The following is a 12,264-nucleotide window of genomic DNA, read 5'->3' on the forward strand; positions in this document are numbered from 1 at the left end:
CATCAACACACGAAATTCCTTTTTTTTCCATTTTTTTCACAATAACAAAAGTAGCTTCACTCAAAATGCAATATCTCACAAACTAATAATCAGACAGGTGTCAAATTTATACACGTATCTTTTGAAGGTTGGTACTAACTGAAAATGGTATGGATTTAATTCTAGTGGCGCCCTCTCATAGAAACGATACGAACTTTTCAGCCGATCTGTTAGTTCACGCATTTTGAAACAAACACCAGTGGCGAGAGAAATATGTAAACAACAGGACGCAACCGTAGAAGTTGACAGATTTTCAATCATGTCGAAATGGCAGCGCTGTTTTGAACGCGTCCATATATTCTGGGACAGTCCTTATATCACCTGCTTTGCACTTTCTGAATATCTTTCGTGTCGCAGAACTCTTCTACCGGTAAGAAAATTGATTCAGACAAGGATATAGAAAACCACTTGACTTAGATTTTCTGGTGAGGAATTATATCATGAATTTATTTTCCATCAGATCGAAATCGAGTCAAACAGTTGCGTGGAAAGAAAGGTTAAGCTCCGCTGCAATACTTGCTAGTTCCTTCCAAATACTGTAGAGAATTTGACTAACGCTTTTTTGTGATATGGTAGCACGCGTAAATTGCGAAATTTGGCGAAATTCCAGTAAGATATGCTTCATATCCCAAAACATTTCGACAGCGTCGAGATTGGATAAACTGACTCAAATCTGTTCGACGCCAAATATGATTGACAGCTGTGCTGATTTCTAAGTACCTACCGACAACCAGATGACATTTTCACACGAACTATACTGCGGGGGCGGGAGGCATTATTCCCATTCGTGTTTCGTGCGTCTGTGACGGAAGGGGCGAGAGATTGGGCCGCACTGGCGGATACTCTACTTATCCTTCGGTATGTAATATTCATACGCATACGCTAGGTAGGGAGGTAGGGGGGTACATGTCAAACTCGGATGACGAATTCCATTCACGGATTTCCCGCTCTAGGCGGGAGATTTCACAGCTGGGTCACTGAACACCAAAAACGTGCGTATGTTGGATTGGATTTGTATCAACCGAAACCGAGTCGAGTGTACAAATGAACCTGTACTTTTCGAACAGTGAGTGATTTTTACACTCACATTCCAAGTTATTTCGATGGTTTAACTTATTTACCAGCATCGCCAATTAATATGAACGAAGTTTTCACGCTTGAAAAGTCTAGCAGAATCTGCTCATAGCACACTAATTCAACAAAGCTAGCCATGCTATTTATTCCGAACCGAAAGTGTCAGCAATTTGTCCTTCGAACTTGATCAACTACTTATACCGTTTTCGTTTATTGATCAGAGCAGCCCGAAAGCTGACCCAGAGTCGCCCAAACAACGTTTGATATGTTTGTTTTAGCAACCTGAGGTCGCTCTAGATCGGACTCCAATCGCGTAGTTTCGCTCTGAAAATTTTCTCGGGTTGCACCACGCATCCAGCCGAGTTTGTTTATTTTTTCTTTTTTTCATGAGTTGTTGTTTAGGGCGCATACCACGTGTTCGTTTTACTCGGAGTCAGAGTAGCCCGCGTCTAGGTTCAAAAACGAAAACGGTATTAATAGTAGCCTTCAAGCGAGTCTAACACCGTTTTCGTTAATTGATCAGAGCAGCCCGAGAGCTGACCCAGAATCGCCCAAACAACTTTCGAGATGTTTGTTCTAGCAACCTGGGGTCGCTCTAGATCGGACTCCAATCGCGTAGTTTCGCTCTAAAATTTTTCTCAGGTCGCACCACGAGTTTGTTTTTTTTTTCTATGAGTTGTTGTTTAAGACGCGTATCACGTGTTCGTTTTACTCGGAGTCGCCCGCGTGTAGGTTCAAAAACGAAAACAGTATAAGATGTATGGAATAAATTCTGCTTCTCGGAGAAATTTGATTGGATGGCAAAATCTTTGAAGGGACCCACACATTTTCGAATCTTGTGTAGCTGAGTTAAATGGTATATATTCACTAGGGGGCTCCGATCGAAAATCGGTTTCGCATTCTAGCCTTTTTAAATAGATAGGAAAAACCCGTTTTAATCCACCGAATGTTGAAATGATGCCTTTCGGCTATTACTCATAACATCATTAAATATTGCTGGAGAATTCTAAAAACAGTTGTTCATTGAATAGAAACAGGAAAGCTTGTTCCAGAACCGAAAGTAGTATCCACAACAAATTCAGGAATTCCGTATGAAACTATAGGACTTTTCCTTTGAATCTGTAAGTTTAGGAAAATCGATTTTTCTAGCCCGAAGAGGTGAATGACCACAATCTTAAAGCCTCTATAATCAAAACAAAAAAAAACATTTGTAACCGTTTCGTAATCTTTATAGCGAGTGCGAAATTGAACAAAGCACGCTGTGTGCATCGTTCGTGAAGGCGTGTTGTGTTTTCTTCTCCCGTACTAGCTCGTAACGACTTTGTATCGTCATTGTATATGGCGGTTTGAGAGCTTTGACAATCATCGTCCTGTAATTGCATATCCGGAAGTCGGATCCGGGTGGAATTGAGACAGTGTGAGCTTCAATTTAAACAAAGATTTGCGAAAATTGGTTCAAGTATCGCTGAGATATCGAGGTGAGCTCTACTTTCAGAGTTTTCCTCTACCATTTTCGGTGCTACCGGGAGAGGGAATGGAGGACCAGTTGTGTCGAGTTCAGTTCATATGCTCATAAATTATAAAGCTTCGTACATGTTTTTACCATCGTTTGTAAAAAAATACTGTAGAAATTGAAAATTTTCCACTTATTGCACTTTAGTTCCATAACCGGAATTTTAAAGAACTTTGAACATTTGAATCTTGGTTTGTGAAAACCGGTTTAGCCATTTCCGAAAAAGTTGAGTGCACATTTTGTCCTTAATTTTTATATATCACTCTGTAACACCGGAACCGGAAATCAGATCCAAGTTAAATTCAATAGCAGGCTATGGGACCATAAGAACTTTCGTTTGAATCTAAGTTTGTAAGAATCGATTCAGCAAATATTTTCAAAACAAGTACAGTTTATGTAAAACTATTCGTAGAATCCAATAATGACAGTTTGACTTTCGGTTCCAAAATCACGGGCTGATAAGTATAAAAATATCGCTCTTGAAGTGTTTTTTATTCATGACACGGAACAATCGAGCCAAATACATTCAAATAGCCGTATAATTCTTCAATACGGCCTATTCCTGGTTTCAGAAGTCACTCCAATTTCTCAGGATTTATATGCTGGCCAAACGAACCGATTTCAACACAGACGGTTTGCAGTTCCCGGTCCCGGAAGTCCCGAAAATAGCGATCAAAGTTAAAAAACGGAACTCTCATCATTTTCTTAGAGACGGCCGAGTAGATTTTAACATAGTTAGACTGAAAATGACAGGTCTCATAGACTGCTATTGACTTTTGTTTAGATTCGACCGATCAGTTTTGATATATTTATTTCTTTATATATTAGGATCAGGGAAAACCCCAATGGAGCAGCAATCTTCCAGTCTCTTTCTCCATCAGGCATAAAACCTCTTTATCTTTTTATATCAACAGAATACAATAATCCAGCATATACATGTTATAATAAATCATACATGTACTAATAATTAAAACTAACCCTATTGCTAACCATAATACTTAAGAATTATAGAAAAAAAATATTATAAATAAGTTTTTTACGGCGTTGCAAGATAGGTGAAAACCGAACACGTGAAAACATCGATTAAATAGACGACACATACTAGAAAACATTTATGTGTTTATGTAACAATTCCGGGCAAATAGTTAGAAATTGTCACAAACCCGCCACAAAAATAGCTGTAGGAATGCCTCAGCGAACGAAAATCAAGTCTATATCGATAAGTTTACAGCCCTCACGATAGCTGTGGAGGTTGTTGGGATCCTTCTAAGGAAGACTGTGGAGTGCAAACTGAATAATTTTATGCTCAATAGCTTCGATTCGTTGGATGTCGAGTTGATGATAGGGAGCCCAGATGACTGCAGCATTTTCGAGAGTAGAGCGAACCAGTGCACAATATAGTGCTTTTAGACAATATGTGTTATTAAAGTTCTTTGTAATGCGAAATATAAATACTAGCATCTTGGAAGCCTTAGGGTGAAGCCAGAGTGAGCGCGACACGCGACGCGATGCGTAATGCGAAAGTTCTCCAATGAGAGATAGTAGCGAGTGTCAAAGTGACAGTAGTAACAAAACAATATAATTTAATTATATTCCTACTTATTGAAAAGAAAATTCTGATCAAAATGAACGAAATCATCTTGACTGAATTCACTCTCGTTTAAGTCATCTATATGCTGTAGTGTCAATCGCTTCAGCTCTATCCGTAGTTGTACCTTTTTTTGCAGAATACAAATCTTTCTTACGCGACAATGTTTTTTTCTCCAGTAGTTTCAACTTTCGAAGTTCTATTTACAGAAGTAGTGCCGATTGGTTATTCTATTCGGATTTCTCTTCCACTTTCTTGCTGAGAGGTGGAATAGAAGCGCAACTTGGCTTGCTTCAAATGTTTCAATCCGACTAGATGCCATTTCAAATAACCCTTCTCGACGGTATCACTCATGTCGTTGTCATTGTAATGTACAGAAGACTTTATATTCATCGAAGAGTTTTGTGGATATGTTTGATGGCGTAAAATGCCTGTTGAAATAAATAAAATTTGGAATTTTCATCGAGATAACTCGAAATATTCTCAAAACTCATTGCACTTTCATTGATTGCACATGCCAGTAATTTTTAATGTTTTCGAAATCTCTTTCCAACACTTGCGTATTCCGATAAAACTGCTCCGATTAGAGCTTTGATATCTATAGAATTATCTTCTTCCTCAATAACGAAAAATAATTGAAGAAACCTTTGGTCGCTCGTTAATCGCAAGAAAAACTGTGCACGTGCTGTTTCGTTGTTTGTCGCACCGAAAATCGCTTGTCACTACGCAACGCTTCGTGCTTACTCTGAAACACATGTTTTTTGCAGTAAACAAATGAACGAAATACAGAACTTTAATGATCGCATCGCATCGCTTCGCGTCGCGTGTCGCGCCCACTCTGGCTTCACCCTTAGAGATAATATAATCTACGTGATCCTTGAAATTATGTTTTGAATCCAATAGGATTCCTAAGTCCTTGACAGTCGATTCTCGTTTGAGAATAGTTTGGGAAATAGTATAGTTGAATACAAATACTGTGCGTTTACTTGAAAAAGAATTTACGGAACGTTTTGAAACGTTCAAAACCATTCTATCGAGATCTGGCATCTTCCAGTTTTTTAATAAAATGGTACAATTTAAATCGTGGGCGAATGATCATTTTTGACATTGCAGCGCAAGATTCAAATCGTTCAGATACAGCAAAAATAAAAAAGGTCCGAGATGAGTACCTTGAGGTACCCCCGAGTTAGTTAGAAAAATGTGCGGCTATGCATTCACCGAATTTAACTGTCATAGTACGGCCAATAAATAAGACTGCAGCCAATTCAAAAAAGGACCACTCAATGCAAGTCTTCCTAGTTTAGCTATAGCTATTCGGTGGTTTATTTTACCAGAGCAGCAAACAAGTCGGTCAACCTGCAGCCGCACTGAAGACCTCACAAAAACTAGCGGATTAATCTTTACAGATCTTGTCAATTGATGGCCATGTAAACTTATGCTTATGACAGACTCACGAAACAATATTTCCTTCGTCAGAATATCAAATAATAAACAACTTTTGTTATATTTTGAAAATAAAAATCTGTAAAATGCAGTAGCAGTGGCATAAAACTTATACACTTTATCAACTTTGTAGCTTATTTACAAAAAGCAGTCAAACCAAGAAATGTTCATACATTTTGTGAAGTTTTTAAATACAAATAAGGAAAACAATATATTCATAATTGTACATAAAATCAGCACTATTGAGTAATTGTTTTCTATTCAATAACAAGTAAATTTATTGTTGAAATGGATTAAGAACACATAATGATTCATATTTTAAATGCACATGTGGTAATAATAAACGATAAATATCCAATACATCAATAAACCAATTGTGTAGTCACAAGTTTAATCTCCTCAAAAACCTAATAAAACCATTATGAGATTATCCTTCAGCCTAGTAGACCATTTTTCATAAGCGTTATGAAGTAAAACGAAGCATCAAACCTATGTCAAATCTATTTCGGAATGATTTCAAATTCAAGAAGGTTTTAAAATCAGCTTTACGATAAACGTAATCCTTTTTATGAAAATTTCGTAATAAATAAAATGTTTCATTGAAAGCATTTTTTTGAATATGTGTGTGCCATGCCGTTTTTATTGGTTACATAATAAGAATATCTTAGATTTATATACTATTTTGAGGCTCAATGTTAAAAGTTTATGTGCTCTTATTTTTATTGTGAATATGCGGGTAAAAAAGGAATTATTACTGAACAACTTGAAATTTTTCGGATTTTGCAAAGTCAGGCATGATTTACAAACAAAATTTGGTGATTCATCACCTTTTGGGAAGAAATCAGCTTCGTTGCATACAAAATAGTGCTAGTGTTCTGAAAATTAGTTCTAAAAGTCTTTCATACTTCCTCCATTTTCTATTTTTTTAATGTTTGTGAATGTTTCGGTAGAACATCAAAATTATGGACATCAAGTTTTCCCTAATGCTAGTTACATTTAAATAATGAAGGTAAAAATCCTTCTAAAAAAAAGTTACATTTAAATAATGCTAGTTACATTTAAATAATGAAGGTAAAAATTCTTCTTTGATACTTATTCTGAGTATCAAATAATAAACAACCTTTGTTTTATTTTGAAAAAAACTCGGTAAAATGCTAACCAGCAGCATGAAACTATACTTTATCAACGTTGTAGCTTATTTCCTAAAAGCAGCCAAACAAAGAAATGTTCATAAATTTGGTGAAGTTTTTAAATACCAATAAGGAAAACAATATATTCATATTTGTACATAAAATCAGCACTTTTAAGTTATTGTTTTCTATTCAATAACAAGTAAATTTATTGTTGAAATGGATTTAGTACGCATAGTGATTCATATTTTGAATGCACATGTGGTAATAATTAACGATAAATATCCAATTGTGTAGTCACAACTTTAAACTCCTCAAAATGCTAATAAAATCATTATGAGATTATATTCCAGCCTAGTAGACCATTTTTCATAAGCGTTATGAAGTAAACCGAAGCATCAAACCTATGTCAAATCTATTTCGGAATGATTTCAAATTCAAGAAGGTTTTAAAATCAGCTTTACGATAAACGTAATCCTTTTTATGAAAATTTCGTAATAAATAAAATGTTTCATTGAAAGCATTTTTTTGAATATGTGTGTGCCATGCCGTTTTTATTGGTTACATAATAAGAATATCTTAGATTTATTTACTATTTTGAGGCTCAATGTTAAAAGTTTATGCGCTCTTATTTTCATTGTGAATATGCGGGTAAAAAAGGAATTATTACTGGAAAACTTGAAATTTTTGCGGATTTTGCAAAAGTCGGCATGATTTACAAACAAAATTCGGTGATTAATCACCTTTTCGGTAGAAATCATCTTCGTTGCATAAAAAAAGTGCTATTGTTCCGAAAATTAGTTCTGAAAGCCTTTCATACTTCCTCCATTTTCTATTTTCTTTGGTTCTACGGTAGAACATTTCCCTAATGCTAATTACATTTAAATAGTGAAGGTAAAAATCATGTATCCCAGAACAAACGTGTCAAAAATGTACCTTGAAACCATAAAATTTGATATGAGTGATATTGTCATCCGAAAAACGCTCACATACAAAATTAGTTTTAATTCAGAGAGCCATTGATTATATCTGTCATAAATCAGTTACTAGGAATACACTTCAAACCGCATAAATTATTGGTTTCTATATTATCGATCATCGGAGCTGGGAAATTAAGCAAAGTTTTGAGTTGTTTCGTTTCACTGTATATTCTTTCTGTGTGCAAAACATGTCTGTCACCTTATCGTTGTACGCGTACAGCGTTGTGCAGAAATCATTGTACGGAAATCACATGTCTGTCAGTGGTATTAGTGATCAAAAACTCCAAAAATAGAATGGATCTCATTTCGATTTTTCAGGGAAAGTTCAAACGTTTTTTTTAGAAACTTGTATTCAATTAGAGGTCTCATGGTCCCATAGCTTTCTGTAGAATTTTATAGATTATGAGAAAGTATTGATTGTTTGTTTTTTCTGGCTTCCAGTTCCAGTTTAGTGTGGTTAATATTTAGAGCATTCATTAGCAATAAAACTTGCATAAATTTCTCATATACCGGTAATGAGAAAGATGGATTATAACATGATTTTTTCTACCGGGGTTGCATTTCCTGAAGAGACGTCTTGCATTGGAATGTAGAGTGCAGCAAATGAAGAGTTTACCGTAAACACGTTATATTGTCGCTGCAGCACTAATCTGCAAATTCGTTGGTGGACAGTCCAGCGCAGCGACGATTTCGAGCGACGTCAGTTGAACTGTCATTTTCTATTCCTCAACTGATAAAACCAGCCCGGTGGCAACAATAAGGCGCTCCAGCTAGTGCTATCGTAACCAACATCTCAGTCCTTCGGGGCCATCAAAGCTAGCAAGTCAGTGAGAGCAAAGTAAACAAAATGAAGTAAAATACAACACTTCATTGATTGTGAAAGTCAGTATTACAATTTGGCAGCGCACGTTTCATAACGATATCACATTTATAATCAAACATAAAAAAATCAACTTTCACAGCTAAATATCACAGATATTTAGCAACAACGAACTTATATACTTCTTCGTTGTTTTCGTCTTTGCGGAAAAGATGATGGTCACGAAAACATGGCGGCCTAGCAGGGACTTGGATAAAACCATGTTACGTCATACATATTTTGTTGTCTTGAAAATGAATCACGTGCTTCAGGAGAAATGAATTTTTTTTTGCCTCACCTATCGGAGCACATATCAATGGAATATCATTTTCTGTTTTGTGCTTTAAGTTGATAATGTATATTTAGGAATCAATTGGTTTGAGACTGATGAAGGTAGTGAAATTTCGTTTAATTATGAGTGATGATATATCGCATGAAATTTTACATAACATTGGTGCACAGTAAACTTCACTAGAGGAACGTCACATCTGTTTTTTTTTACAAGTACAATAAAAATAAACGAAATAATCGGAGGACAATGTCGATTGGTACTCAATTGAACTTATTTGCCATTAACAATGGTGGCCCAATATTCTGATTTGTTTTTATTTGCGTCTCTCATTGAACGACGTCTGCATCATCCGTTTGCTCGAAGTCGGGGACGCATGCTAACATATTTTTGTCAATTTATTTTTGGTATGCGCCTCTCAAAATGCTCTGCCGGTGAAAATGAACAGTAAAGAAAGGATGACGCTTATCGGTGTTCAGTCTTTGCCAAAATTCCCGCCGTGTTTACCCAAAGTTAAAAGCCGGCGAAGAGGCGGTTATTCATCCATTTACATATGGTTGCGGCTTCCAGGCAGAAGCCTAAGAGGGTCGATTATAGTCGACGGTGGCCGGGTAGACAAGCTTCGGATGAGTGATTCTGTGATTATCAGTCTGTCAAGCAACCGCAGATGGGCTTAAATCCCGTCTAAACCTTTTATGATGATCTCTCTTGTTGGCAGGTGCTACACTTTTAGTTTGTTTGTGTGTGTCTGTGGTAATAATTACTCAATACTTTAAAAACTAAAAATTTCTGTTCAAACCAATATTCCTTCCATCAGTTGAAGTACTCAACAAATTGCGCATCAATTAATACAAATAATTTTGTTCTGATCGAAAGTCACAAAAACGTAACATTTATTTTACCCACGTGGAAAATTGGTCTTATAGCAAAGAAAAACTTATAATCAAATGCACAGATTTTCATCCTCTCTTTCTCAAGTGGATGGTTTTAATATGCGAGATAAATGGGGCAGCTCAGATGGTTATGGAAACTGTTACCCAGCCGAAATATTCCAATTTTGAAACTTTGTTTGTTGTGGCTCCCTCGCATATTAGGGCACAATTAATTGCACTACATTAGCGTCTCCGTCATGCCTTTGATCCTGGCATGTGATAAATCACTTGTCATGAAGTGTGTTTGTGTGCTCTCAAGCCGTTAAAAGGAGTTTTTGGCAAATCTGGCTCGGAACGGTAGTTGTTAAGTGTTTGATTTTGAAATTGAAAGCATTATCATTAAACATAATCGTCATGATAATCATAATTGGTTTAGTTATCTTCGTATAATAAACAGATGGGTTTCATTTTTGTGTGGCAAAGTTTTTGTTTTCACTCATGAAAACACAACACTTCTCAATTTTATCGGTTATCTTTTTGTGCACCAACCCGAAAAATAACGGCGTAAGTTTTTTAATTAGATAATTAAACAGCCATTTTGGCACCTGTACATGATAAGCATCTCTCATTTTAACTAAATCGATTTTATGCGACCACAAATGCCTTTGTTTTGTGCTCCTTCGTCAGAGCAAAATTTGCGTGATTGTGGTGTATTTCTTCGACGAGTTCTTCTCAATTTCTTATTTGTTTTTTTTCGAACACGCATTAAAAATGATAAAACACTAACCTAACAGATCGGCTGAAAAGTCCGTATCGTTTCTATGAGAGGGCGCCACTAGAATTAAATCCATACCATTCGTCATATGAGCACCGAAGACGATGAACGCAGTGGACGTCCAAAAGACGGTGTTACCGATGAAAACGTGAAAAAAATCCACAAAATGATTTTCAATGACCGTAAAGTGAAGTTGATCGAGATAGCTGACACCCTGAAGATATCAAAGGAACGTGTTGGACATATTATTCACGAATATTTGGATATTAGAAAGCTTTGTGCAAAATGGGTGCCGCGTGAGCTCACAATCGATCAAAAACAACAACGAATTGATTGAGGTGCGGCGAATGACCAGAAACGGTTAAAGTCGCAAATAAAATAAAACAAACAAACAAACAAAACAACGAATTGATGATTCTGAGCAGTGTTTGGAGCTGTTATATCGAAATAAAACCGATTTTTTTCGTCGATATATAACAATGGACGAAACATGGCTCCATCATTTCACTTCGGAGTCCAATCGACAGTCAGCTGAGTTGACTGCACGCGATGAATTGAACCCAAAGCGTAGAAAGACTCAACAATCGGCCGGTAAGGTTATGGCGTCTGTATTTTGGGATTCGCATGGTATAATTTTCATCGACTACCTTGAAAAGGGAAAAACCATCAACAGTGACTATTATATAGCGTTATTAGAGCGTTTGAAGGACGAATTCTCAAAAAAACGGCCTCATTTGAAGAAGAAAAAAGATTTGTTTCATCAAGACAATGCACCGTGTCACAAGTCGATGAAAACCATGCTGAAATTGAAACAAATGTGGGCTTCGAATTGCTCCCTCATCCACCGTATTCTCCAAATTTGGCCCCCAGTGACTTTTTCCTGTTCTCAGACCTCAAGAGAATGCTCGCTGGTAAAAAATTTAGAAGCAATGAAGAGGTAATCGCTGAAACTGAGGCCTATTTTGAGGCAAAGGACAAATCGTACTACAAAAATGGTATCGAAAAGTTGGAAGATCGCTATAATCGCTGTATCGCCTCTGATGGCAATTATGTTTAATAATAAAAACGAATTTTGGCAAAAAAATGTGTGTTTCTATTAAACGATACGAACTTCTCAGCCGAACTGTTAGTACTGGTCTTCCCCACTGTGCATTGCTTTAAAAACACTAAGACTTGAACCACCCAACATCGAGAGTTCTATTCAAAAAGCTGTACTTATGTAAATCGCAAAGCAAAGTCTTGGCATTACATTCCTTTTGTGGAATTTGTCCTTTCTGTTTCAACAGACATCGCAGCCGATTCTTAATGTACAGAATCATTGCATGGCTAGTACTATGGATCCTACTGACACTAAGAACCCTTCCAGGTCGGGGCTCGAACATACGACAACTGGCTTGTAAGACCAGCGTCCTATGCACTGAACCGAACTAAAAATTGAATTAAACCTAATCGCATTAAACCTGAAATTAAGTCAGTATAGCTTAACAAAATAATGTAATGATTCATGGATGAATTCTGGTCCAAGCCCTGAACTTTTGACCTGGATTTTGAAACTGAGTTTTGAACCTGAGGTCTGAAATCAAATTTTAGAACTGACTTCTGAATCTAAATTTTGGGCCTGAATTCTGCAACTGAATTCGGAAAGTAAATTTGGGAATTGAATTCTGAACCAGGATTCCGGAATTATAGCGGGAACTGAATT

The 12,264-nt window shown here is 36.5% G+C and overlaps 1 protein-coding gene across 2 annotated transcripts in view; it reads right to left on the reverse strand.

The window, feature by feature from the left end:
* The window catches only part of LOC131435512 (pyrokinin-1 receptor-like), a 141,610-nt gene that overhangs the window by 90,831 nt on the left and 38,515 nt on the right, over window positions 1-12,264 (reverse strand). The window lies entirely within an intron of this gene.

This window comes from Malaya genurostris, chromosome 1 (genome assembly GCF_030247185.1).
Source record: "Malaya genurostris strain Urasoe2022 chromosome 1, Malgen_1.1, whole genome shotgun sequence".
Lineage (NCBI taxonomy): Eukaryota > Metazoa > Arthropoda > Insecta > Diptera > Culicidae > Malaya > Malaya genurostris.